Source organism: Sapajus apella, unplaced genomic scaffold (assembly GCF_009761245.1).
Source record: "Sapajus apella isolate SASKATOON/1434 unplaced genomic scaffold, GSC_monkey_1.0 scaffold33, whole genome shotgun sequence".
Taxonomy (NCBI): domain Eukaryota; kingdom Metazoa; phylum Chordata; class Mammalia; order Primates; family Cebidae; genus Sapajus; species Sapajus apella.
This window is the reverse complement of record NW_022436973.1, coordinates 13,983,305-14,009,489: the sequence shown is the minus strand read 5'-3', so window position 1 is coordinate 14,009,489 and position 26,185 is coordinate 13,983,305. Positions and strand designations below refer to the sequence as shown.

At 40.0% G+C, this 26,185-nt stretch overlaps 1 long non-coding RNA gene across 1 annotated transcript; it reads right to left on the bottom strand.

Moving 5' to 3' along the window:
- Positions 1-258: 258 nt before the first annotated feature.
- LOC116562902 lies at positions 259-16,991 on the bottom strand. The gene is made up of 3 exons (XR_004274126.1): positions 16,981-16,991; positions 11,876-11,882; positions 259-354 (listed from the first exon to the last, which is right to left on the bottom strand). It is a non-coding gene; the product is annotated as an uncharacterized LOC116562902 (long non-coding RNA).
- Positions 16,992-26,185: the final 9,194 nt, after the last annotated feature.

Here is a 26,185-nt window from a genome sequence, read left to right as displayed (position 1 = left end):
ATTGGGACCAGTTTTCAGTAGCTCTAGTGCAGAGTAAAAGAAGTTCAGGAGTCTAGACTCAAACATGGAGATAGTGCAATGCAGGGGAGGATGTGCCCCAATATGAATGAATCTATGGCTTTAGACCAGGGATGTCCAATTTTTTGGCTCCCCTGGGTCTCAATGGAAGAAGAATTGTCTTGGGCCACACATAGAATACACTAACACCAATGATAGCTGATGAACTATTTTTTTTTTAAAGCTCCATGCATAAATCTCATAATGTTTGAGGAAAGTTTACGAAATTGTGTTAGGCCACATTCAAAGGTGTCTAGGCTGCATGTGGCCCATGGGCTGTGGGTTAGACAAGCTTGCCTTAGATTTTCTCTAAAACAGAAGCATATATTTGAAGTCATCAAAACCACCCACCTCCATTTGAGTTGCCAGATGACCCAAGCTTCATGAGTGATCCCAGACTAGACCAACATTAAACACAGTTCAGACTGTTTTTCCACTGAATCATGAGAACATAAAATGGTTATTGTCTTCAGTCACTGAGTCTGTGGTGGTTGATTATGCAGAAATAAATAACTAATATAATAAGTTAAACAACAACCAGTGATTGCTTAATAAGGGAAGACATTGACATTTCAAAAAAATTTGAAAGATTATTTAGCCCTGGTTAAAATATCTCAAGTTTTTTGTTGTAAACTCTTTGTTTCAGGTAGGCTCACTGTGCATCAGATATGTCTTGTAAACTCCCTTCTGCTGTGCCATTGCCTATGCAGGCCCTAAGCATGGGATGCCTTCTCTGCTCCTCTCAGCCTGCCTACAGAAAGCTGCTTTCCAAAATCAACCTCCTTCATAATGTTTGCCTTGCAAACATTATTATTAAGACCAGCCTGGTTCTCAATAATTTCTTCAGTCACTGAAACTGTATAACCATAATAAAATTCATTTATTTGGCACTGTATCAACCAATTAGAAAGCCTTATCTCCCATCTGGACTACAAGCTTCTTGAAGGAAATATTCCTGCACCTAGTATGGTATCTGTGACATGGCTCAACATGTGTGACAACCCACCCACTAAAGTAGGTGACTTTGTCTTTGCTAACTCTTCTCTAAGTTAACACAGGGCAGGAGGGGAAGCACCAAAAAATGATGAAAGTTTCTAAGTACTTGGATCTTAGCTCTTTAAATATGAAACTGTTGACTTTTTTATGACCCTTCACTTTCTAGTTCCAAATATATTTTACAAATATGGAAAAATACCAGAGGAGTGTTATCCTCAGAGTCATTGCTGAGTATTATTGCTGTGGATGTGGTTGTAGGAGTTAGAGTGGGGTTCACAAAGAAGGTGGCAGGGGTACTGCCCCACAGCAACAAAGTGAGAAAACACAGAAGTCTTTCAACACATTTGTGTTACCAAATTCCACGGAAGGACCCTCATCTCCACTTTCTTGTGTTTCTTTCTGTTCTTCCTCTTTACAACACACTTGGGAGGCAGATTGAACCTCTGGTTCTCATTACAGTCAATAAGGTCAACCCTACACAGAAGGATTTCCTTCTAATTTAGTGATCCTGTTTTTGAACTTCAAGAAGGTCAAGTTTTAGAGATATTACATTTCTGGTGGATGCGCATTTATTATTGATAATTTTAAATCTCGCTCCCTGAGGGAGAATGACTGGTAGCTATCAACAGGGACTATAAGAAGATCTAAGCAACACAAACATAAAAATGCAAAGGAAGTGTCAGCCCAAGCTTTTCTCTATGGAATATAATGTAAAACCCAGAAACATTTACAGTTGACCTAGGAGAGAATCTGAAAAAAAAGAATTTCCTTGGACTGTTTTAACCTAGAGGTTGAAATGGATGCCTCTTGAAATAAATACTAAAGGATCTCCTTTCATACTTTCTTGGTTTCAAGTTCAAGGGTTCAAAGGTAGTGTGCTTCTTCACTTTATTTTTAATTCATTTTAGAATTTGAGCCACCCAGAAGACACTTAGGTGCCAAATGACCTGGAATATAAGCATTTTGCTTCTGTGACCGAGATTTTAAAAGAAAATAATTAAGCACATGTCTCCTATTTCAAGGCTCTGCTTTGGCTAGACGTGTGAAGCAACTTGCTCAATTTCTTCAATACTAGTGACAATCATTATTATAAACAACCTGGCAAAAGCCATATTCTTACTTTGTACTTAAAAAAAAAAAGCTCCATGCATAAATCTCATAATGTTTTAGGAAAGTTTATGAAATTGTGTTAGGCCACATTCAAAGCTGTCTGGGCTGCATGTAGCCCATGGGCCTCAGGTTAGACAATCATGCTTTAGATTGTCTCTAAAACAGAAGCATGTATTTGAAATCATCAGAACCACTCACCCCATTTGAGCTGCCAGGTGACCCAAGCTACAGAGGTGACCCCAGACTAGACCAACAGAAGAATTGCTTAGTTAAACACACTGCTAAGTGTTTTTAAAACAAAATTTATAATTAAAATAGCTCAGCAATATTGATATTATTCTTAATTTACAAGTACAGATGAGAGCCTTAACTAGTAACTTATTAGCACTGAAGTAGACAGATCAGTTTATTTGTTCTGAGGTAGGACCAACTGTGGGTATAATTTATACTCTAGAGCTTTCTTTGGGGACAAGCTGAGATTGGAATTCACCTAAACATTCATTCTCCTTTTTTTATTTGGTTCTTTCCTTTCTATTAGCTTCCTTCACTATTCCTGAGAGCAATTCCTTAATAAATCCTTTGCATATGAATCTTCATCTCTGGGGTAGCTAACTTAAGACACGAGTCCAGGAGGATGTTCTTATTTATTGTAAGACTAAGGAAAGGTCGATGATACAACTTGTTTAAAATCACAAGTTAGTAAAGATGGGAACCCATGTTTGAACTCAGGTCTGGCTCCTTGCCAAAATCATATTGTAAAACTCAGATTACACTTTCTTTCTTAAACTGAAGAGGACACAGCAACTACGGTATAACTCAACAGATAACTTCATAGTGTTATGGCTCTGATCATGCCCACCTCACCCTCAGCCTCCTCTAACTCAAGAACAACTATCTCTTCACAGATGTCGAGGATATTGAGGACAGGAAGCAAACCTCCCTCCCCTGTTAGTCCATTGATGGAGCTTGAGAAGTTTTGTTTTTCTCAGTTTTTACCTCTCAATTTGATAAAATGCTTTAGTCACTGTCACAATTTGAGAAGGGAGGGATATGGACTAAAGGCAGATACAAAAGGACAACTAGATCTTCTAGGAAAATGTAGACTATGAAATAAAGCCCTTTGTTCTGTGAACTCTGGACTTTGTATGTTGGGGGTGTGGAGCTTTGCGGCTGCTTATACTCATCCCACTGACTCAATCTGTTCTGCAAAACATCTGCAATTGCCTGACTATGACCTGACCTAAAACTCGACCTAACTTCGCACCAAAGCAATTTTTTTCCTCCAATACCTGCCTCAATGCAATTATTTCCAAGCTGTGCAGGAAGCAGTCTTATCACTTTTACCATTTAATCATAAAACTATTTGAATTTTTCATATGAGTGGACTACACATGCATGTTATTTGTATGGAGGTAGCTCCTATAAGCTTTAATCATTAGACAAATATTGGTATATTATTGTTTATCTTGTTGACTCATTATACAATTTAAAGATATACAACATATGCACAAGATAAACAATAAAAGTATTTATTTTAGCTAGAGTTGCCTAGAAAAAGTCAGAGACCAAGATTGCGAGAGGTGTGCAAGAGGGTGAAGACAAAGGAAAGAGAGGCAGGGAAGGGCAGAAGCTTAGCCCCATGTGATGTTTCTGGACAGGTTTGATAAAGTTGTTGCCCATGGAGCAGTCCATGAAAGGAAATACGATGAGGACATTTATTTATTTACTTGTCTGATCCCTCCTGTGTCCTGTTTTCTACTGGTCAAAGATAATCTTCTAGTGGATTGACTCCTAGTCATGTCTAGTTTAGAATCATCTAATATTTAGCAGCTTTTCTTAGAAAGACAGATGTTGGATTCCTCATTATGGCATTTACATTAGTCAGATGCTATAGGATGAACCAGAAACTCAGCTGTGTGGTTAGCCTGACATTCCTGCAGGAAGCAATTGGTGGCCCAACTGCACAGGTGCAGTCAGTGTTGGTCATTGCCCAGTACCTAAGAGCATAGGACTGAGAATCTGGAGAGGTTGGAACCACTCTTTATTGGACCTTCTGCCACCAGGAGAACAAGCATGAAGAAGCCAGCTGAGAGAGATGACATGGAGCACAGATGAACCATCCCAGCTGAGACTATCCTTGACCAATGTTATGGTTTGAATGTTTGTGTCTCCCCCAAATTCGCCTTTTGAAATCCTAACACTCAATGTGATAGTTTTAGGAGGTAAGGCCTTTGGGAGGTGATTAAGCCATGAGAGTAGGAGCCTCACAAATGAGATTAGTGCCCTCATATATGAGACCCCAAAAACTCCCTGTCCCTTCCACCATGTGAGGACACAGTAGAAAATTTGCTGCCTGCAATGGGAAAAGGTCCCTCACAAGAAACTGACCACGCTGGAATGCTGATCTCAGACCCAGCCTGCAGAACTAAGAGAAATAAATTTCCATGGTTTTAAGACACTCAGTTAATGGTATTTTGTTATGGCAGCCTGAATAACAATCAGCCAGATCTGACTTACCAACCAACTCACTTAAGATAGATAAACAAACTAGTCAGAGTCAGTCAAGACCAGGTCAGATGTGTAGACCTCCCAGGCAATCCACAGAGTCATAAACAAGAATGCATATTTATTATTGTAAGGCACAGAGGTTTTGTACATGTTTTTAAGTAGCATTATTGTGGCCATAGATTACCAATCAAAAGCTTAACAACAATCCTACAGGGTAGACATGACGTTTTTGTTTAAATGTCAACTGATATGGAAGCAGGAGAGGCTAAACGATTTGGTCAAGATCTCACATTACACGTTTGAATGGAACCCAGGGATATCTAATTCCGTGGTTTTAATTACTATAATTTATAACTTAATTTTCCTTAGATTCCTTGTTGACTAGTGGCTTTTAGTGGATAATTTGATCATGTTGTCTTCCTCCTAAGGTACTGTATCTTGTTTAAATTTTATGTTTTCAGAGCCTGGAGTTTTGTAATTAAGTAAATATTAAGGATATGGAACATAAAGTGGAGAGAAAAATATCAGAAAGAGCAACAGATACAAGACACTAAAGGAAATACAGTAAAGTACATATTTTTACCCTAAAGGGTAGAAGACAGGTGAGGCTTGGGGTGGAGGGATATGCACAGTGAGCCCATAAGGGGATTGCTGGTTTCCTAGGAGGCTTGGACATGATGCATACATAGATCTTTGTGGTTCAGGATTTTATATCTTATTTCTAGAAAAACTGAATCTCTGATTTGCTTTGCCTATCGTTTGAAAGATATAATCATAGATGAATTGGATAGATGTGGCTTATGGAATCGGTTTCATGCATTCATTTAAAGCCATACCCTATAAACTACTGCTGCCAGAGTGAAGACTTGGTACCTATATTCAATCAAGGGTTCTCTGCCCTATTTATCCAGCTGGATTTGAAAACCAAAGCAAACTATATGTAAGGGTGAGATCAGTCAGAAAGCCTGGACTTTTTGAGGCACCAGAGTTTATACATCTGCCCCATCAGTGTGATAGGGAGAGATAGGCCTTATTCCTATTAGTGTTAATGGAACCAATCATATGAATCTACCACAAATCAACGTGTATCCTCTCATATTTTGATATCTTAATGCATAAAATTACATCTCTAGGGAAAGGCTTGCCTCCTTTTAAGTGCTCTAAATTCCCTTTAATACTAATGGAACAAAGACACATACACCCACTGATGCTCAGAAAAGTGGGCAAAATATAGGGGATGATTAGGTTTTAGGAGTGCCATAAGAGATTCATGGAAGCTGCAGTGATTGTCTAAAATGATCCATCTTTCTAGGCTTATTTAAGCGGTTTCATTATACAGAGCCAATTTTTTTTTCTCAGAATCATCAACAGATAATTGGCCACATTCTGCTATCCAGGAGGAAGCAGCTGCGTCAATATATGTTTGTGAACAACCTAATATGCTTAGGGACCTTGGGTGTATTTCTAAAAAAGAGTGGAAAGGTTTCTGGAAGAACCCCAGCTTTTCCCAGGAGAGAACACAGAGGTAGGTTAGCCCAGAGGAAGGTGGAGAAGCAGAGTGTGGGGGCTTCTTTTAGCAGGATTTCTCCAGGGAGTGGGAAGAACTGACACAATCTCTGCAGGATGCTCTGTGCTGGAGAGGTGCAGTGTGAGCTGGGAAACTGCCCATTATTCCTCTGCCTGCACTTTCTTTTAAAAGATTCTGTTTTAGGTTATAGGACATGCAAGATAAGCAATGCTGGCCCTACCCTTTCACTTTGTAGAGAGGATAGCTGATGTGGGTTCTTGTATGGTCTGAGGTTATTAAGGGTATAAAATTATACAACTTAGAGATAAGGCTGTGTGAGCAGAATACAAATGGACATGAAAATAAGCCAACCTTTATTTGACTTCTCAACAAGTTTGGCTGGTTTTTCTCCTATTGAATTAGAAATATCTCCTTTTAGTGATCTTCTATAGCTTAAAAAAGAGGCTTGTCTTTTTTAGAAGATCGCGAAAAGGACACATTTCTAATTCAATAGGATTAGATGAATTAGGTGGATCAGCCACACCTGTAGGCAGCCTCAGATCAACACTCGAAGGTGGGATTAGAGAGGTGCTGGGAGGGACTCATAAGTTATTTAAATCCAGGGACCATAGTGTCTGAAATTCTTATCAGAATTAGTTTTTGGCTGAAGCCTTACTCTTTTTGTGTGTTTTAAATGTAGAACAAAATAATGTTGTGAGAGAAAAAATATCATTACATCCTGCTATTAATACCTTTGAGAGAATAATTTCATGAGAAAGTACCTGGACATAATTCAGAGGACAAGGATGCTTCAAGGGGAAGGAGAAAGTAAAGAGAAGAAACAAAAGATGGAAAGAAATCAAGATGGGCTTTGCCTACAATCTCTTTACAGACTTTGAAAGGATGGAAAGAATAAATGTATTATGGAGCTGGGTGCAGACTATAGAAGGAATGCTTACTATACACAGTCTTCCTTACCTTTTTAAGGGTGAGTGTTAGATCTAAACCGATATTCTGATGGAGGCTAAAGACCTTCTTGTCAAAGAAAATGTGTACACACACACACACACACACACACACACACACACACACACACATGCATACATGGTTTCAGGGAATTTGGGGTGTTTACCAGTCCCCTGATGTCCATTCATAGACCCTCACTTCAGGGAAACAGCCTAACATGCAGAAGAGCTCAAGGTCAGAACCTCTAAGATAGCGAGGGATATTAGATTATAAAGAACAATGGTCTTGGGTCTCTCATTATTCTTTTCACTTCCAGATGTAGAACTTTCTTAATCACTTCTTATAGGACCACTCAAGTTGTGATGAATTTCTTCAGGTTTTGTTTGTTGGGGAAATGCTTAATTTATCCTTAATTTATAAATAATAACCTTGCTGGGTATAGTACCCCTCATTGACAGTTTCCTTTTTCTTTCAGCACTTTAAATATATCATCTCATTGTCTGCGGACCTATAAAGCTTTTTCTGAGAAATCAAAAGTTAGTTTGATGGGGGTTCACTCAGTAATAGCTAGATGCTTTTCTCTTGTTTTTGGAATTCTGCGTTAGCCTTTGACTTTTGACTGGTTGACTATGATGGGCCATAGAGAAGATTTTTTGAATTGTATCTATTTAGAGATCTCTGAGCTTTCCTACATCTAGATGTCTAAATTTCTTGATAGATTTGGGAAGATTTTAGCAATTATTTTGTTAAATAGGTTTTTTGATCCTTTTTGGTTTTTTCTGCACTTTCCAGGACACCAAATAGTGAATATTTGGTCTTTTTATGGTGTCCTATATGTAATGTAGGCTTTGTTCATTTTTAATTACTTTTTATTTATTTTTGTCTGATTGCATTTTTGAAAAGAGCTATCTTCAAGTTCTGAAATTTTTTCTTCTGCTTGGTCTAGTCTACTGTTGAGGTTCTCACATGAACTTTTCATTTTATTGAATGAATTCTTCAATTCCAGTTTTTCTGTTTAGTTCTTTTACATAGCTCTGGTAAATTTCTCATTTATATCTTGAATTGTTTTTCTGATTTCTTTGTATTGTTTGTCTGTGTTCTCTTGTATCTCACTGAGATTCTTTAATGTAATTATTATAATTTTTTTCTGGAATTTCCCGTTTCTTTTCATTAGCATCTCTTGTTGAAGAATTTGTGTTTTTAGGGAGGTGTTGTAATTCCCTGCCTTTTCATGTTTTATGTGCTCTTACTTTGATATCTGTACATATGGTATAACAGCCACTTCTTCCAAATTTTTGTTTCTGCTTTCATATATTACATTTTTTTCCCTGAAGATGTCTCTATGGTGTTGTTTCTTTAGGCCACTTTGGCTTTGATTCTGAGTACCTGAGTACTGTAGTCTCCATACAATTTATTTTGCTGTAAATAGTATTAGTGGTATCTGTGTTTTCCTTAGTGGCTTAGAGTATAGTTGCTAATAGAGGCTGTAGTGAAGTTTTATTTGGGATGGGGATGCCATATGGGCCAGTTCTTGCACCCCAGCGGTGGAAGCAGTGGGCTAAGTATGCCTGTCTTTGGGCCTTCAAGCAGCATATGCTGACATCAACGTTAGTGGGTCCTGAAAGGCCAAACCTCTGGCCTTCAGGCAGCCTGTTCTGGTGTTGGCAATAGCAGTCGATGGCTAGGGTTTGGGTGGATCCTCGGCTGCTGGGAAACAATGTCAGTAGCAGTGGAAGGAAAACCCTCTGGCTCCCAAGCAGTTTATGCTAATATTGATGGTATCTGCAATGGGCTGGGCAGGCCAGTTCCCAGGTCTCAGTGGGAGGTGTATGTGCCTTGGTAGGAGGAAGTTCTTCAAGTGTAAGCAAATACAGATTCCTTAGTCAAATATACTTGATTTGATGTGGGTGCCAGCTATGGGAGAAGTGACAGCTTAAATAGACCCATCCTCTGGCCCCTGACAGGAGTGCTCAGGGATAAACCAGTGGTGAATGGAGCAATGCAATCTCTAGGATGCCAAATTGTATGCTTTGGCACTGGAGAGGTAAAATTGGAATGAGTGGGCCTGTCTCAGGCACCCTCTGCACCCAGAGCTGTGCATGGGGGCACTGGTTGTGGTGGGCAGGGGTAGGGTGATCCCCGCCACCTCAGCAGAGTGCTCAGTGGGGATGGCGGTGACTGTACTGTGGCTTTGCTATTGGGGAGGGCAGGGTTGCTTTCAGTGGCAGCAGCTGTAGGCTGGTGGCTGGGGACCACACACTTTGGCTGTGGGTATGGGGGTCTGTCTTCAGGATGCTTCTAAATGCTCAGCAGCCCCTCTGTTGAAGGTGTGGGTCATTGCCAATAGTTCATGCTTCAGCTTTGGTGGCAGCAGCTAGCAGTGGTGGTGGCTGTGGGTGGGGGATATCATTGGGAGTTCAGGGATATGGAGATGCAGGTGCTGTTGGGCCCCAGGGCGAGATGCCATCTGAGGCAGGCTGGGCTCCCAAAATGGTGCTGTGCTATAACGACTTAGGACTTGGTGTGTGTGGTGGACCTACTGTGAGCTTCCTCTATGAGCAATGCTGTCTCACAGTCTCCAGGAAGCTCACTTAGTCTCAGGGCCTGTGGAGGTCAACTGGCTCTCCAGTGGCTAAGACTGCAGAATCCCTGATGGAAACATGGATCACTGGGTATCTCCTCCTTATCCATTTTCTGCATTGGGAAGCCTCTCTGGGATCCAAGCCAGCTTGTGATGAGCAGGCTGCCTCACTCCCCTCTCTTTATTGGCCTTAAGTGTTTTCTGTTGTTTCTCTGTTGAATTCCAGTGTTCTTTCCTAGATAATCTATTCAGAGTGTGATTACCTACTTGCTAACTTGGTTCTACTTTGTGGAAGAAGCAAGTATCACATGCCTCTACTCAGGCATCTTGAAGCCCCTTTCTGGAAAGGACATTCTTGAGGCTCATGGAAATACTAAAATTTGTTGATACAAGTTGCAGTGATACTTGTTGAAAATGTTACATAAATAAATAGCTGTGGGAAAGAATGAGTTTTAAGTTGGTAGACCTATGTAGTCGTGCACAGAATGATTTTGCAAATGATTCAAGCCTTCTATCCTATCCCTTTCTTGCACGTGCATGCACCGCACACGTGCGCGCGCACACACACACACACACACACATTCAGACATCTTGCATAGGTGTGTGGTAATATATATTGGAATCACTTAAGCAGGAAAGAATTAATAGATTCTTAGCAGCATTTCACCATTGAGACACCAACTACTCCTCTATGCTAAGCTGCCTCTTAATTGCTGTGGTTTCCTAACAAAAGCCTACCATGCTGGAATAGTGCTGTATTCCAGAATATCATTCCTGTTCCTAAAACTTTTACCAGGAAATAACACACCTCAGTATTATATCTATAGGAGCAGGAATTGCAGATAACTATTTTTAAAGCTTTTGAAAGACAAAATGCAAGTATTGAACTTCATGGGATTCAGAAATTAAGACAACTCTTTCATATGGAGTATAGTGATTACTTTTAATAACTGTTAATTGTTACACATTCGGAAAAGTTCTTCAAATGGAAACAAATGCTGATCCTTCAATCAAATATGTGCATCCTTGAGCTTGCAAGACACAGATGCTCATGCCCTCAATTACTGAAAGATAAATTTGCCTTGTTTTAGCTCCACATTTTCCAAAGAAAAAAGAAAATTTCCTTGGTAAACATGAGTAAGTCACACAGAATTGCATCTTACTTGCTTTATTTATTTATTTTTTATTTTACAAGTCATTATTTGAAGTTCAATGGAGATGGTTAAAGTAAGTCTTGAATTAGTTATATTTGTAGTTAAACCAGATGAATCTTCCTTTGTAACATTAAAGCATTGTTTCCAGTGGCACCCACAGGTCCACTTTAAAGCCCTGTTACAACTGAGTCCCATCATTCCAGCCTGACCATTTGCTTGAAGTGATAGAGAGGGGTACAACTGAGATGAGACCCCTGTCCACAAATTCATTATTCTTAACGGTGTTTACAAATGGCTGTGTCTGACAGTCCACTTTGTAAATGACTGCTGTAGAGCTGATTGTTCCTGTGGCTGTGAAAAGTGAAATGAGGGGTCCTTGACTATATCTAATTTGTGGAGGTATTGAATGATTTCCCTGTGAAAGTTTCCTCATTCAATATGAGCTCTTCACCAAGGACACTTAATCACATCTCAGGAAGAAACAGGGACATCCTTTAGGTTACACTTAGTTATCTGGCATGCATCATCCTCATTTATCCTCTTTTCAGCATCACTCCAAACTCCTGGTTGCTAAACGTAATGTTATCCAGTGCTCACAGGCAAGAAATTTCCAGATGCAATTCTAGAAGATAGGCTGGCTAAGAAAACAAGGTACTAATTTTCTTAAATTCCAAGACACTTTTTGTAAGAAAGACAATTAAGAAAAAATGGTTAGAAAATTAAGTTGACCATATTTTATCTTATTAGTCACTCTCTCCTTGCTTGGCTTCAGATGTGGAAAACTGACAGATGATGCACAGTAAGCCAGACGATTTGATTAGTAGGTAGATATGGATTATGAATACTTAGAGGTGGGTTATAAATATCTGATGATTATAACATAAAGTGATCTGCTAGCCTTCATCAAATCTGCTTCAGGCACCATCTTTTAATTTTGCTTTTCGTAAACAGTAGTTGAGAGTGCAGGAGAAGATGCTAATGAAAGGTCTATAATACTATAAACCTGGTATTACCAATTACAAATAGACCCGGCCATAGATGAAAGTCTCCAGAGTGTGGCAAATATGATTGAAGCGTGTTATACTAAACAGGGCTACATGTGTATATATAATGAAGTACCTCCTGTAAATCACACTGTTTTTGGTTAGTGAAAGTTGATTGCTCGATGGCTTACATCCTTTTATGCATTTTGTGACTATGCTCAGATCCTGTGCTATAAGCCAGTGGTAAGAAGACATGTATGTTCAAGCTAATGCACTTATGTTGTCCCCATGTCAAAATGCCACACTTCTGATATTTTTCCTGTGGTGTTCTCTCTAGTAAATGATTGGATTGGAAGGTGGTCTGGGTCATGGAGAAGACATTGAACAATCATCTTCAGCGTACAAACTAAATGGCATTTCAGAAAATCAGGCATTAAAAATGGAAACTTGCAAATGGAACTGTTTCAGGAACAAGACTGCAGCAGAAACATCTAAGCTGATAAATTGTCATCTGTCTTTATTTCTTGCTGCAATTGTCCCACTGAATACCCTCCTTGTGAACTTTCTGTTTTGATCTAGTGAGAAGAAACTATATTTGAATTGTATCTAAAGTAGGAACTATTAGGTTCTAAATGAGATTCTGAGGGGTTGTATTAGTTCATTCTTACACTGCTATAAAGAACTGCCCAAAACCAGGTAATTTATAAAGGAAAGAAGTTTAATTGACCCACTGTTCCACAGGGCTGGGGCAGCCTCAGGATACTTTCAACTGTGGCAGAAGGGAAAGCAAACACATCCTTCTTCACATGGTTGACAAGAAGTACCACACAAAGGAAGAAAAGCACCTTATGAAACCATTAGATCTCATAAGAACTCACTCACTATCATGAGAACAGCATGGGAGTAATCACCCCCATGATTCAATTACCTGCCACTAGGACCCTCCCACTACATGTGGGGATTATAGGAACTATAATTCAGGGTGAGATTTGGGTGGGGACACAGCCAAACCATATCATTCTACCCCTGGCCCCTTTCAAATCCTATGCAATCATTCCTTTCTAACAGTTCCCCCAAAGTCTTAATTCATTCCAGCTTTAGCCCAAAAGTCCAAGTCCAAAGTCTCATCTGAGACAAGGCAAGTCCCTTCCATCTATGAGCCTGTAAAATAAAAAGCAAGTAGTTACTTCCTAGATACAATGGGGGTACAGGCACTGAATAAACACAACAATTTTGAATTGGAGTAATTGGCCAAAACAAAGGAGCTACAGGCTCCATGCCAGTTCAAAATCCAATAGGGTAGTCATTAAAACATAAAGTTTCAAAACCATCTCCTTTGACTTCGTGTCTCACATCCAGGTCATGCTGATGCAAGAGGTAGTTTCCCATGACCTTGGGCAGCACTGACCCTGTGGCTTTGCAGAATACCTCCCCGCTCCCAGCTGCTTTCATGAGCTGGCATTGAATGTGGCTTTTCCAGGAGCACGGTGCAAGCTGTCACTGGATCTGAGGTCTGGAGGATAGTGCCATTTTTCTCACAACACCACTAGGCAGTGTCCCAGTAGAGACTGCAGGGGCCTGCACCTCACATTTCCCTCTGCACTGCTCTAGCAGAGGTTCTCCGGGAGGGCTGTGCCTCTGCAGCAAACTTTTGTCTAGACATCCTCTGAAATCTAAATGGAGGTTCCCAAACCTCGATTCTTGACTTCTGTACACCCACAGGCTCAATACCATGTGCAAGCTGCCAAGGCTCAGGTCTTGCACCCTCTGAAGCAACAGCTTGAGCTCTACATTGGCCCCTTTGAGCCATGGCTAGGATACAGAGTACACCAATTCCCAAGGCTTCACAAAGCAGCAAGCCCTGGGGTTGGCCCAGGAAACCATTTTTTTCCTTCTAGGCCTACGGACTTGAGAGGGGCTGCTGCAAAGGTCTCTGACATGCCCTGGAGACATTTTTTCCATTGCCTTGGTGACTAACATTCGGCTTCTTGTTACCAATGTAAATTTCCGCAGTAGGCTTGAATTTCTCCTCAGAAAATGTGTTTTTTATTTTCTATCTCATTGTCAGGCTACAAACTTTAAAAAACTTTTATGCTCTGCTTCCTCTTGAACATTTTGCCACTTAGAAATTTCCTCAACCAGATATCCTAAATCATCTCTCTCAACTTGAAAGTTCCACAGATCTCTAGGGCAGGGGCAAAATGCCACCAGTCTCTTGGTAAGCATAGCAAGAATCACCTTTATTCCAGTTCCCAACAAGTTCCTCATCTCCATCTGAGACCATCTCAGTCTGGACTTGGTTGTTCATGTCACAATCAGCATTTTGGTCAAAGCCATTCAACAAGTCTCTAGGAAGTTCCAAACTTTCCCACATTTTTCTGTCTTTTTCTGAGCACTCCAAACTGTTCCAACCTCTGCCTGTTACCTAGTTCTAAAGTTGCTTCCATATTTCTGGGTATCTTTATAGCAATGCCTCACTACCCTGTACCAATTTACTGTATTAATCCATTCCCACACTGCCCAAAGCTAGGCAATGTATAAAGAGGTTTAATTTACTCACAGTTCTACAGGGCTGGGGAGGCCTCAGGAAACTTGCAATAATGGTGGAAAGGGAAGCAAACATGTCCTTCTTCACATGGTGGCAGAAGGAAAAGCGCTGAGCAAAGGGGCAAAATCCCCTTATAAAACCATCAGATCTCATGACAATTCACTCACTATCATGAGAACAGCCTGAGGGTAACCGCCTCCATGATTCAATAACCTGACACTGGGTCCCTCCAGTGACACATGGGGATTATGGGAATTGTAAGTCAAGATGAGATTTGGATGGGGAAACAGCCAAACCATATCTGGGATTCACCTATGAGTAAAGTTCACTTTACTTATGGGATCAATGCATGCTACTCAAGCACGTTTTTCTTTTAGGCTCTACTTTGTCTAGTCATTATTGTAGCACGAATTAAGGTTATTATATTTTAAGACCTTGTAAATCTTGCTTAGCATTTATTAGTCAAGGTAGGTAGATTAAACTGTGAAAGCAAATTATCCTGAGATTTTAGTGTGTGAACATAGCAAATGTCTACCTTTTGCTTATGTGATGTTCACTGGTTGTCAAGGCCACCCCCACCCCCCTAGGCAATGGTCCTCTGTACAGCAACTTGTTATTCCAGATCAATAGGATGCTGTAACTATTAGCTGGACCACTGGAAACAAGTGGACTCCTATTCAATCAAGGGAGGGAAGAAAAACTGGAGAAACGTGTGTGGGCTTTTCACGGCTTAGCTTGATGTTGTACACATTTCCATCCACTGGCAAGAACTAGGCAAAAGTCTCCACCACAGCAAAGGGGCAGGGGTGTTCAGTCTTCTTAAGTTTCTGCAATCAGATTTGGGTGAGTACTAGGAGTGACTGTAATGAAATTTATAATCTCAAGTTAACGTTGTAACTCAAACTAGAAAAATATCTAGCTTTCAGCTTTTAATTCTGCCACCTTTTATCATAATCCCTTGGTGCTACCTTGCCACAAAAGAAAAAGAACTGCACTTCCTTTTGTTTGTGATAAACAGGAGGGCACAATGGCTGGTGTTTCCAGGTCATGATTTATTGGTTCAGCTGGAGCCACTGCAATGCTGCATTCTTCTAGGACACTCAGCAACACAGCAGGCCTTTTAAAGAATCCCAACTGGCTCCCACGCTGAATAGAAAAGAAGGGAAAAGTATCATCCGAGCTAGCTTTGGCTGAAATGAAAATCTGCTCGAACCAAAAATAGAACTCTCATGGGGATTGTCTTTAAAAAAGAACGGCAGGGCTCAGTAGTTCTATGTGACATATGTTGAATCATTTAAAGTTTTTTCCCTCCACATAGTTTAGTCAGAAACTAAATGGCTTTGATACAGTAAAAAATAATGAACTTTAACTCAAAAAGACATTTCAGAAATTTCATACCAGGGCAGCCAAGGTATTTGTCAGCCCAGGCTATTTTCCTTTATCCCCTCTTGCTCCTGGAATGTAAGTTTCTAAAACTCTATTGAATGACAATCCTGTAATATCTTACTCTATTATCGTCCCCCATCTCTCTTGACACATGCAGTTATCCTCTCTGGAAATGCATATCTAACATTTTCTATCTGTTCTTCCTATCTATAGGACGCTCAAGGTCCTTTTTCAAAGCTCTCAGCTCCCCAAAGCTTTCTGTGAAGGTGCTTTATGTTGTGAAATTATCACTTTGTAAAATGCTGTCCTTTTCTCCAGGAGCTCCTCTATGTGGCTGAGAACTTAATCACATGCTAGTTTATGCAATACATATTGGAATTATGTCAGTCATGTCCTCCCAGAGATCTCAAATGGCCCTGATACACCTTTTCTCTATTGAACTCAATAACACCAAGTTGACGTTGCAGATTGGGGTCTCAGTAGTTATTTGTTGGTTGATTGTGCCCCACTTTCTGACTTTTCTGAGTAATGTGACTTTTCTGAGACATGTGGAGTCTCATGAGTAGAACTGATTAGTACATGAATGTGGAGTATACATGAATGTGGAGACATGTGGAGTGTACGTGAATATACTCTTTGGCCATCCCTGATGATGTAGTCTCATCTATCCACTTCCAAATGACTGCTGGGGCTGAGTCCCTATTGGAGCCAAGGGGTATGCCATTATTGTGCTGTTCCTGCCCCCGATGGTGCTGAGACCCCATTGCATTGCTGTCTCTGGAACATTAGAGAAGTCTGTAGATGGGATTATCATTCTTAATTCTTCACTCACTGCTAAAATATATATTTCTGTGCTCATTTACCATATGATTTTCCGTCACAATAGAGCAGGCAGAGTATGTACATACCCTCATCCTGTCCATTTTGGGCTCATGTTGCTTCCTTTGGCCAATGGAGCATTAGCATATGTATCCTGTGTAGGGGCCTTATGATTATAGTTTGTCCTCTTTTGTTCTATTCTCTGCCTTAAGAAGTACCTACCTTTAGGGTTTATTTGGCCTCAAAATGATGAAAACACATGGAGCAGACTTGACTGTGGTCAGCAACTAAGAATCCATCATAGCCCACCTGAACCAGGTAAGCCCAGTGAATATTAGCCAAACCATAGCTAATTTTTAGCATACATTAAGAAAAATCAGCATTTGAGGAAAAACACTGGGATTTGGGGGTAAGGCAATTGTTAACACAAAATTATCACAGTGTAAATCTTATAACTAGATTCCACGGTGTGACATCCGGGATAGGGAGACCTCAAAGACAAACTGATCATAAAAGAGTAATTGCTGATCTGGAGGAAGAAGTAGGGAAAATACTGGAAGAAACCAGATTGTTCTTGCTGGAAAGACATTGTGCAATGAAAGAACACGGCCCAGATGGATGACTAGGTGGGGTGGCTACCCTTTGGCACTGACACTTCTAGTGACAGTCTTCCATATTTGCAGAAATTCTCTTTTCTGTCACACTGGCGAATTGTGCTGCCTTTCAGACCTCAAGATTCTCATATGGTATAAAGATATGCAGTACAGTGTGAGGGTTAAGAGAATAAGCTCAAGAGCCCAGCTGTCTGAGTTTTAGTCTTGGCTCTGCCACTTGACTTTCTGACCTTGGCAAGTTATCTAACCTTGTCACATCTCGGTTTTCTTACCTGGAAAATGGGGCTTGTAACAGAAACTACCTCATAAAATCATTGTGAGGAATATATGTTTTAATATCCATAAGTACTTAGAATGGGGTCAGGAACTTAGTAAGTTCTCAGTAAGTCACAGCTGTTGAGAACTATCATTAACATATCAGTAAGTCATAGATAGTTATTACAATCATTATTGTCTAACCAAAATTTAGGGCACAGAGGCCCATAGCAGTCTGCTGGGTATCCTGTAAGAAATTCAGATGAATATAAACATGGCCATTACCCTAAAGAAAGGTATAATTTAAAAATCTGTTGATTTTTGTATGCTATGACTTTACTGAATTTTTAAATTAGTTCTGATAGGGGTGTATGTGTCTCTGTGTCTCTGCGTGTGTATGTGTGTGTGATCTGTAGAGATTTTTACGTATAAGATAATGGCTTCTATGAACAGATATAACTTTACTTCTTGTTATATTTAGATATCTTTTTTTTTTTGCCAAATTGCTGTGGGTAGGATTTTGGGTATTTTGCTGACTAGAAGTGATAACCATGGGCATTCTTGTCTTGTTCCTGATCTTTGAATTTTTCACCATTGAGGATGACATGAATTGTGGGCTTTTCATTTTTGGTTATTATTAAGATAAGGCATTTTCCTTCTATTTCTAGTTTGTTGAGAGTTTTTAACCATGAAATTGTGTTATATTTTGTTAAATGCTTCCCTACATCTATTAAGATTATCATGTGTCTTTAATCCTTTATTCTGTAATGTGGTGTATCTCATTAATTGATTTCCATTTGTTGAAACATCCTTGCATTCCATGGATAAGTCTCATTGTGGTGTGGTGTGTGATGTTTTTAATGTGCTACTAGATTTGGTTTGCTAGTATTTTGGTGAGAATCTTTGTGTCCATATTCAACAGAGATATGGCCTTTAGTTTTCTTTTATTATGGAGTGTTTTTTTTTTTTTCTGAATTTGGTAAAAGGAAACTGTTGGCCTCATGAAATGAATTTGAAAGTATTCCCTTTTTTTCAATTTTTTGAAGAATTTGAGAATAATTGGCATTAATTCATCTTTAAGTGTTTGGTAGAATTCACCAGTGAAGTCATCTGGTCCTGGGCATTTTTTCCATGGGTGTAAATAACTTTTGATATGAAAATATATTTAAAAAGCTGTGGAAAGAGCATAATGAACACCCAGATTTATCTATTGCTAGCATTCTGTTTGTTTATAAACACGTATACATAAATGTAACTTTTGTAAACCATTATGGAGTGGGTTGCATACCTCATGGCTCTTTACTTTCGGATTCTTAAGTATGTATTTCCTAAGGAAAAGAATGTTTTCTCAAATAACCCTAGTCACTTGTAGATTTTAGGACTTTTATAGGATGATTTCCTTCCAGTATATGATTCAGTCTAGGATTATGTATTTCATTTAATTGGCATGTCTCTTTAGTTTACCTTAATCTGGAACTATTCTTCAGCCTTTGTTTTCAGTTATAACAACATTTTAAAATCGAACCCTTAGTTTTTAATGAAATATGCCTCATTTGGGGATTTCTTAGAGTTCCTCAGTACTAGATTGAGATTGTACATTCTCATCTAAAATATTGCATGGGGGATACAATGCCTTTGTCAAGATATCACATTCAGAGGCATACAGTGTCCAACTGCCCTCATTAGTGACATAGATTTTGATCATACAGTCAGTGTTGTCCAAGTTATTACCCATCAAAAGGTTATTCAATTTCTGCACAGTATGGTTAGGATGTTTCCTTTTCAATTAATAAAACAGCCTGTCAAAGATACCTAAGGTCTTGCAACTATCTGCCTTCTTATCAAATTTTTTTCATTAATTTAGCATCCTTTCATGATCCTTGCCTGATCCAATATTTGCTATAATGATTGAAAAATAATGATTTTTTTCAACTCTAGCTCATCAGCTGTATCTACTGATGTCACCAATCAGCATTTTATTTAAGCAAGAACCCTCCTTCTCTCCTGTTTATTTATTGATTTGTCTAGCTATTTTTGGTACAGAGTCATGACTTATCATCCTTAAATACTTTGGTGCCCATATTGTCCTCTACGTGGCTGGTAAGAGCTCCTTCAACGTAGCTTCCATGTCCTTGGTCCTTCTGGCATAACTGTGTGTGTGTGTCTGTGTGTGTGTGTGTCTGTGTGTGTGCATGCATGTGTGTGCACACACATATACTTTCTTTTTTCTTTTGAGGTTTCTTTTCCTTCTAGTATAACAAACAACCCTGGACAGACTATTTCTTTGGCCTTGTGACAGAAACTCACAAACTCATGAAGTGGTCAACTTCAGAACTACTGCCTTCATTAATTCTTTGTTGTAAGCAACTAAACTATGACGTCAACCCTTACTGAAAGTTGCTTATCAGCCACACAGCTTATCTCGTAAGTCCTTTCCCTTAGAAATGGCCTTCGTTGGTTCAGAATTTCAGTCCCAAAGCCTGACCATTCTTATTCAGTGCTCATTCTGTGTCTGCACTCAGGTGTTTCCTGTAATTTGAGATTGATAGATGGTTTAGCAAAATGTTACCAGGCAAAGAAGATTGTGAGTCACAAATTCACACAAGAATATATATTCACCATGGTGCTCTGTGGGATAAAGAAAATCTGGGGTTACAAATGGAAGATGTTACAGAGAGCTCACACTGCTCGTGGAAGCCTTCCTGCTATCTCTAAGATCTTTTTCCAAGATGCCCCCTCTAGTGATCCTGTTAGAGATGGGAGTTGAGCAATGTCTCTTTCAGTTCATCCACGGAGGAGAAAACAAAGGAGAATTAAAAACTTGACAAGTCACCTAAATATTCATTCTTTGAAATACCCTAAGATACAGTTATCTAAGATTAACATCAAAAACCATATATGGTGAGCACTGTTGGTGCCTTACCCAGATCCCCTGTACCAGGACAGTATGTCCATACTTGGCTGCTATGAATGTTGGCAGTGAAAAGGTCACAACTGCTCCCTTCTGTAGAGAATTCTTCTAAGCTAATGGGAGCCTCCATACCCAGGAGGCTAAGCTCATCTCTCACTTGGCCTCAGGGCAACATAGAGCCCGGAGTACTGAATGCTGATCCCTTTACCTTAAATGGGCCCACCTCTGGTGCAATTCATGCTCCATGGATCCCCATGGGAACAGGCTTAGCCTAGACTTCAGAGGAGCCCAGTCTTGGTTAGCTAGTTCCCTTCTCCCATCTGCTTCCCTCCCTCCCTTTAGATCTCCCAATTGCACTCTCAAAACTTTATGTGTAATGGGCCTGAAGTTCCTGTCTGAGGCCCTGCATCTAAGGAATCCGACTTAAGACTAGATATGTCAGAATAATCTGGGAAACATTTTAAAGATATAAATAATCTCATATGTAAGTGATTTCTAAAATAAGCAGAAATGCATATCTTTGAAATGAATCATTTGGAAAAAAGGAAAAATAATATTTTAAACCGCCCTGAAATGTACTAGTACTAATATTCTTTTAAAAGCATCACCATCTCCCAGTTGTATTAGTTGGAAGTCCCAAAGCCATCTTTGACTTTTTTCCCTTTGACCTGCCTTCCACCAGATGCAAACTTTGACTGTAGAATGGCTCACTTCTGCAGCCCACTTAACACTCCCAGTCAAGAACAGCATGACCTCTCCCTGACATGTCCTCCTTGCCGATATTTCTCCTCCTGTCTTCCCCTCCTGTATTCCCTACCACATCTATCATGCAGGTCACGCTTTGCAGCCAGTAAAACCCACGCTGGTATCAGCTGGTCCTTCTAGCTTCCTCCTGGATCTGCTGACCTGCCTTGAACTATTTGCTCTCTCTATATTAAGAATAAACTCCAACAGTGTTCGGCATAGTCTTACCTTTCTTGTCTTTGAACTTGCTTTCCCTCCACTCAAGATGTTTCCTCTCCACCTTCTCTGCCTTTTGAAATCCTATGAACATTCAGTTCAAATGCTTGTGTCTCCATGAAGCCTTCCAAGATTCCCTGAATAAAAATCAGTTTCTTTTTCTCACATATTTCCTCAGGCTTTCATTTCTCTAGCAAGGCTCTTTCCATATTCTACTTGTAATTTTATCGCCAGTGAATGCATCTCACTTCTGCACTGTGCCGTAAATGCTTGAGGAAAATAATTGTATCTTATTCCTTTCTATTTCCATTTCTTCAGTTCACCTTCCCCCCTTCTGACCTTTTAAGCTTGGATGGCTTGCCTATATCCTGCATGGTTCTTAGAAATTAAGGGCAGAAAACAATATCTGTCCTAGATCATGCCTCAAATCCTTCCTTATTGACATGTCACACCCTGCTTCTTGCTTTTCTGTCTTTATGCTCACTCTTGCTTTTTCTGCTTCTTGCCTATTTTAATTTAGTGACAATTAGTATTTGTCCTTTTGAACTTTTGTATTTGGTTTATAGTTTGGCCCTGGACTTAACCCATTTTGTTGTCTTCTGAAGCCTTGGGTGAGAGTTACTTTCCCAAAGTACATACTTATCAAGGATTCATACATATGTGTATTCTAGAGCCATGGGAACAATCAGGGAACACTCAGCCCTGTTTGCTTTCAACATGCACTAAGACTATCAATATAATTTCATTTCAAGCATCCTTTGAGGAAATCAGAAAAGTGACAGCTTATCTACTCTTAGCTCTTCTGCAGCTCTCCATCCAAGGTAAGGCAACCACCTTTAGGCTCTCTCTTGAGTTTCTCTGGTCAGTTGTCTGGCCAGGAGAAACAGGCTCCAGCCCATCATTCTACTATCCCTCTCCCTCTGTCCCATAGTTGCCATCAGTCTTCCTACTATGTACATGAGAAGACAGTTCCATCCTATTAAACACTGGTGCTATTGAGAACTCTGTGGTTGCAGATGACAGAATATGTAGTTCATGTGGTATCAACAAACAGGGAACTTATTTGTTCTTATAATTGAAACTTCCAGGGTGGGGCTGACCTTAAGTACTGTAAGACTAAGCTGTAGTAACAGCATTTTCAGGAATCTGTGTATTTTCATCCCTTGACAGTAAGAAATTTTTCTCCATATAAGATTTGATCTTGGCTGGGAGCAGTGGCTCATGCCTGTAATCCCTGCACTTTGGGAGGTGGGTAGATCGTTTGAGATCAGGAGTTCGAGACCAGCCTGTCCAACGTAGCAAAAGCCCGTCTATACTAAAATTACCAAAATGAGCCAGGTATGGTGGTATGTGCCTGTAATTCTGATTACTCGGGAGGCTGAGGCAGGAGAATGGCTTAAACCCAGGAGGCAAAAGTTGCAGTGAGCCAAGATCACGTCATTGCTCTCCAGCCTGGGCAACAGAGCAAGATTCTGCATTAAAAAAAAATATTTAATCTCAGGAGGGCTATTCCACACAGTAGTGATTTGGCCTCCAACAGATCGGGATTTAGATTGCATTAGCTTGGCCACTCTGGAGAAAAGAGAGTTCCATCCTTACAAATTTGGGCCTGAATCATCAGACTCTTTGAGGTCCTAGACCCAAATTCTTGAACCCAATCACCTTGGCTGGGGAAGTAGAATATTCTGATTGCACTGGTCTGAGTCCCAGGTCATCTCTGGAGCTCAGAGATGAGGTTGATTTCACTCAAACCATATAGACTGACATTGGGGAAGATTGTTCTTCAAAAGAAAAGTAAATATGAGCTCCAGAAGAAAGGGAGGGGGATATGGGTATCTCAAATGATATACATCTACTGTATTCCTTTTCATCTGTACTTCCCCATGAGATAAGCAGCTAAGAGGGGCCTAAAGATCAAATAATTTCTTATAGGTAAAGTCATTGGACAGGGCCAAGGCTCAATAAGACCTTCTAATAAATGGAAAGGTTAAACCAATTGATATTTACAACTTCTTTTATATACAAATTACACATTTCCCAATGGGCTAGAATAGTTCATTTATTTTAGTCAGATGGAAATCTGTGTCTCTCTATTTTTTTTTCTCTATTCCCTCTTCTAATCATTTAAACACGTCGTCTGAATTTTCTTTCCTCAAGGATTTTTACAAGACTGAAAGAAGTTTCTTGAAATGTAGAGCCTTTACTCCTCTTTGTAAAATCTGAAGGGAACATTTCTAAGTGTCCTGGAAAGGGTGGAGAGAGATGAACAAGTCTAAGGGAGAAGCCAGAGACCAGAACACTTTTTCAGCCTGGCAAGCTGCTGAACAGCTTGGAACATATTCAGCATTCTTGATCATGGAAATAGAAGAAAACTAATGTTTGAGGCGTGCCTATGTTGTATCGTATCCATTACTTAGTCTTCCCCCCCCTTTTTTTTCCCATTTATTTTATTGCATTTTAGGTTTTGGGGTACATGTGAAGAACATGCAAAATTGTTGCATAGGTACACACGTGGCAGTGTGATTTGCTGCCTTCCACCCCGTCACCTACATCTGGCATTTCTCCCCTTGCTATCTCTCCCCAGCTCCCCACCCACCACCGTCCCTCCCCTATTTCCCCCCAACTGACCCCAGTGTGTAGTGCTCCCCTCCCTGTGTCCATGTGTTCTCATTGTTCAACACCCGCCTATGAGTGAGAACATGCGGTGTTTGATCTTCTGCTCTTCTGTCAGTTTGCTGAGAATGATGGTTTCCAGGTTCATCCATGTCCCTACAAAGGACCCAAACTCATCGTTTTTGATGGCTGCATAATATTCCATAGTGTATATGTGCCACATTTTCCCTATCAAGTCTATCGTCGGTGGGCATTTGGGTTGGATCCAAGTCTTTGCTATTGTAAACAGTGCTGCAATGAACATTCGTGTGCACGTGTCCTTATAGTAGAACGATTTGTAATCCTTTGGATATATACCCAGTAATGGGATTGCTGGGTCAAATGGAATTTCTATTTCTAGGTCCTTGAGGTATCACCACACTGTCTTCCACAATGGTTGAACTAATTTACACTCCCACCAACAGTGCAAAAGTGTTCGTATTTCTCCACATTCTTTCCAGCATCTGTTGTCTCCAGATTTTTTAATGATCGCCATTCTAACTGGCGGGAGATGGTATCTCAATGTAGTTTTGATTTGCATTTCTCTGATGACCAGTGATGATGAGCATTTTTTCATATGTTTGTTGGCCTCATGTATGTCTTCTTTTGTAAAGTGTCTGTTCATATCCTTTGCCCAATTTTGAATGGGCTTGTTAGTTTTTTTCTTGTAAATCTGTTTTAGTTCTTTGTAAATTCTGGATATCAGCCCTTTGTCAGATGGGTAACCTGCAAAAAGTTTTTCCCATTCTGTTGGTTGTCGATTCACTCTAATGACTGTTTCTTTTGCTGTGCAGAAGCTGTGGAGTTTGATTAGGTCCCATTTGTCTATTTTGGCTTTTGTTGTCAATGCTTTTGGTGTTTTGGTCATGAAGTCCTTGCCTACACCTATGTCCTGAATGGTTTTATCTAGATTTTCTTCTAGGGTTTTTATGGTGTTAGGTCTTATGTTTAAGTCTTTAATCCATCTGGAGTTAATTTTAGTGTAAGGTGTCAGGAAGGGGTCCAGTTTCTGCTTTCTGCACATGGCTAGCCAGCTTTCCCAGCACCATTTATTGAACAGGGAATACTTTCCCCATTGCTTGTTTTTGTCTGGTTTGTCAAAGATCAGATGGTTGTAGATATGTTGTGTTGCCTCCGAGACCTCTGTTCTGTTCCATTGGTCTATATCTCTGATTTGGTACCAGTACCATGCTGTTTTGATTACTGTAGCCCTGTAGTATAGTTTGAAGTCTGGTAATGTGATGCCTCCCGCTTTGTTCTTTTTGCTTAGAATTGACTTGGCTATGCTGGCTCTCTTTTGGTTCCATACGAAGTTTAAGGTGGTTTTTTCCAGTTCTGCGAAGAAGGTCATTGGCAGCTTGATGGGGATAGCATTGAATCTGTAAATTACTTTGGGTAGTATGGCCATTTTGACGATATTGATTCTTCCTAACCATGAACATGGAATGTTTCTCCATCTGTTTGTGTCCTCTCTTATTTCGTTGAGCAGTGGCTTGTAGTTCTCCTTGAAGAGGTCCTTTACGTTCCTTGTTAGTTGTATTCCTAGGTATTGTATTCTCTTTGTGGCAATTGTGAACGGAAGTTTGTTCTTGATTTGGCTCTCTTTAAGTCTGTTATTGGTGTATAGGAATGCATGTGATTTTTGCACATTGATTTTGTATCCTGAGACTTTGCTGAACTTGCTCATCAGTTTCAGGAGGTTTGGGGCTGAGACAATGGGGTCTTCTAGATATACAATCATGTCATCTGCAAATAGAGACAATTTGACTTCCTCCTTTCCTATTTGAATGCCCTTTATTTCTTTTTCTTGCCTGATTGCTCTGGCTAGAACTTCTAATATTTATTGAATAGCAGTGGTGAGAGAGGGCATCCTTGTCTGGTGCCACATTTCAAGGGGAATGCTTCCAGTTTTTGCCCATTCAGTATGATATTGGCTGTTGGTTTGTCATAAATAGCTTTTGTTATTTTGAGATACGTTCAGTCAATACCTAGCTTATTGAGGGTTTTTAGCATAAAGGGCTGTTGAATTTTGTCAAAGGCCTTCTCTGCATCAATTGAGATAATCATGTGGTTTTTGTCATTGCTTCTGTTTATGTGGTGAATTACGTTTATAGACTTGCATATGTTGAACCAGCCTTGCATCCCTGGGATGAAGCCTACTTGATCATGGTGGATAAG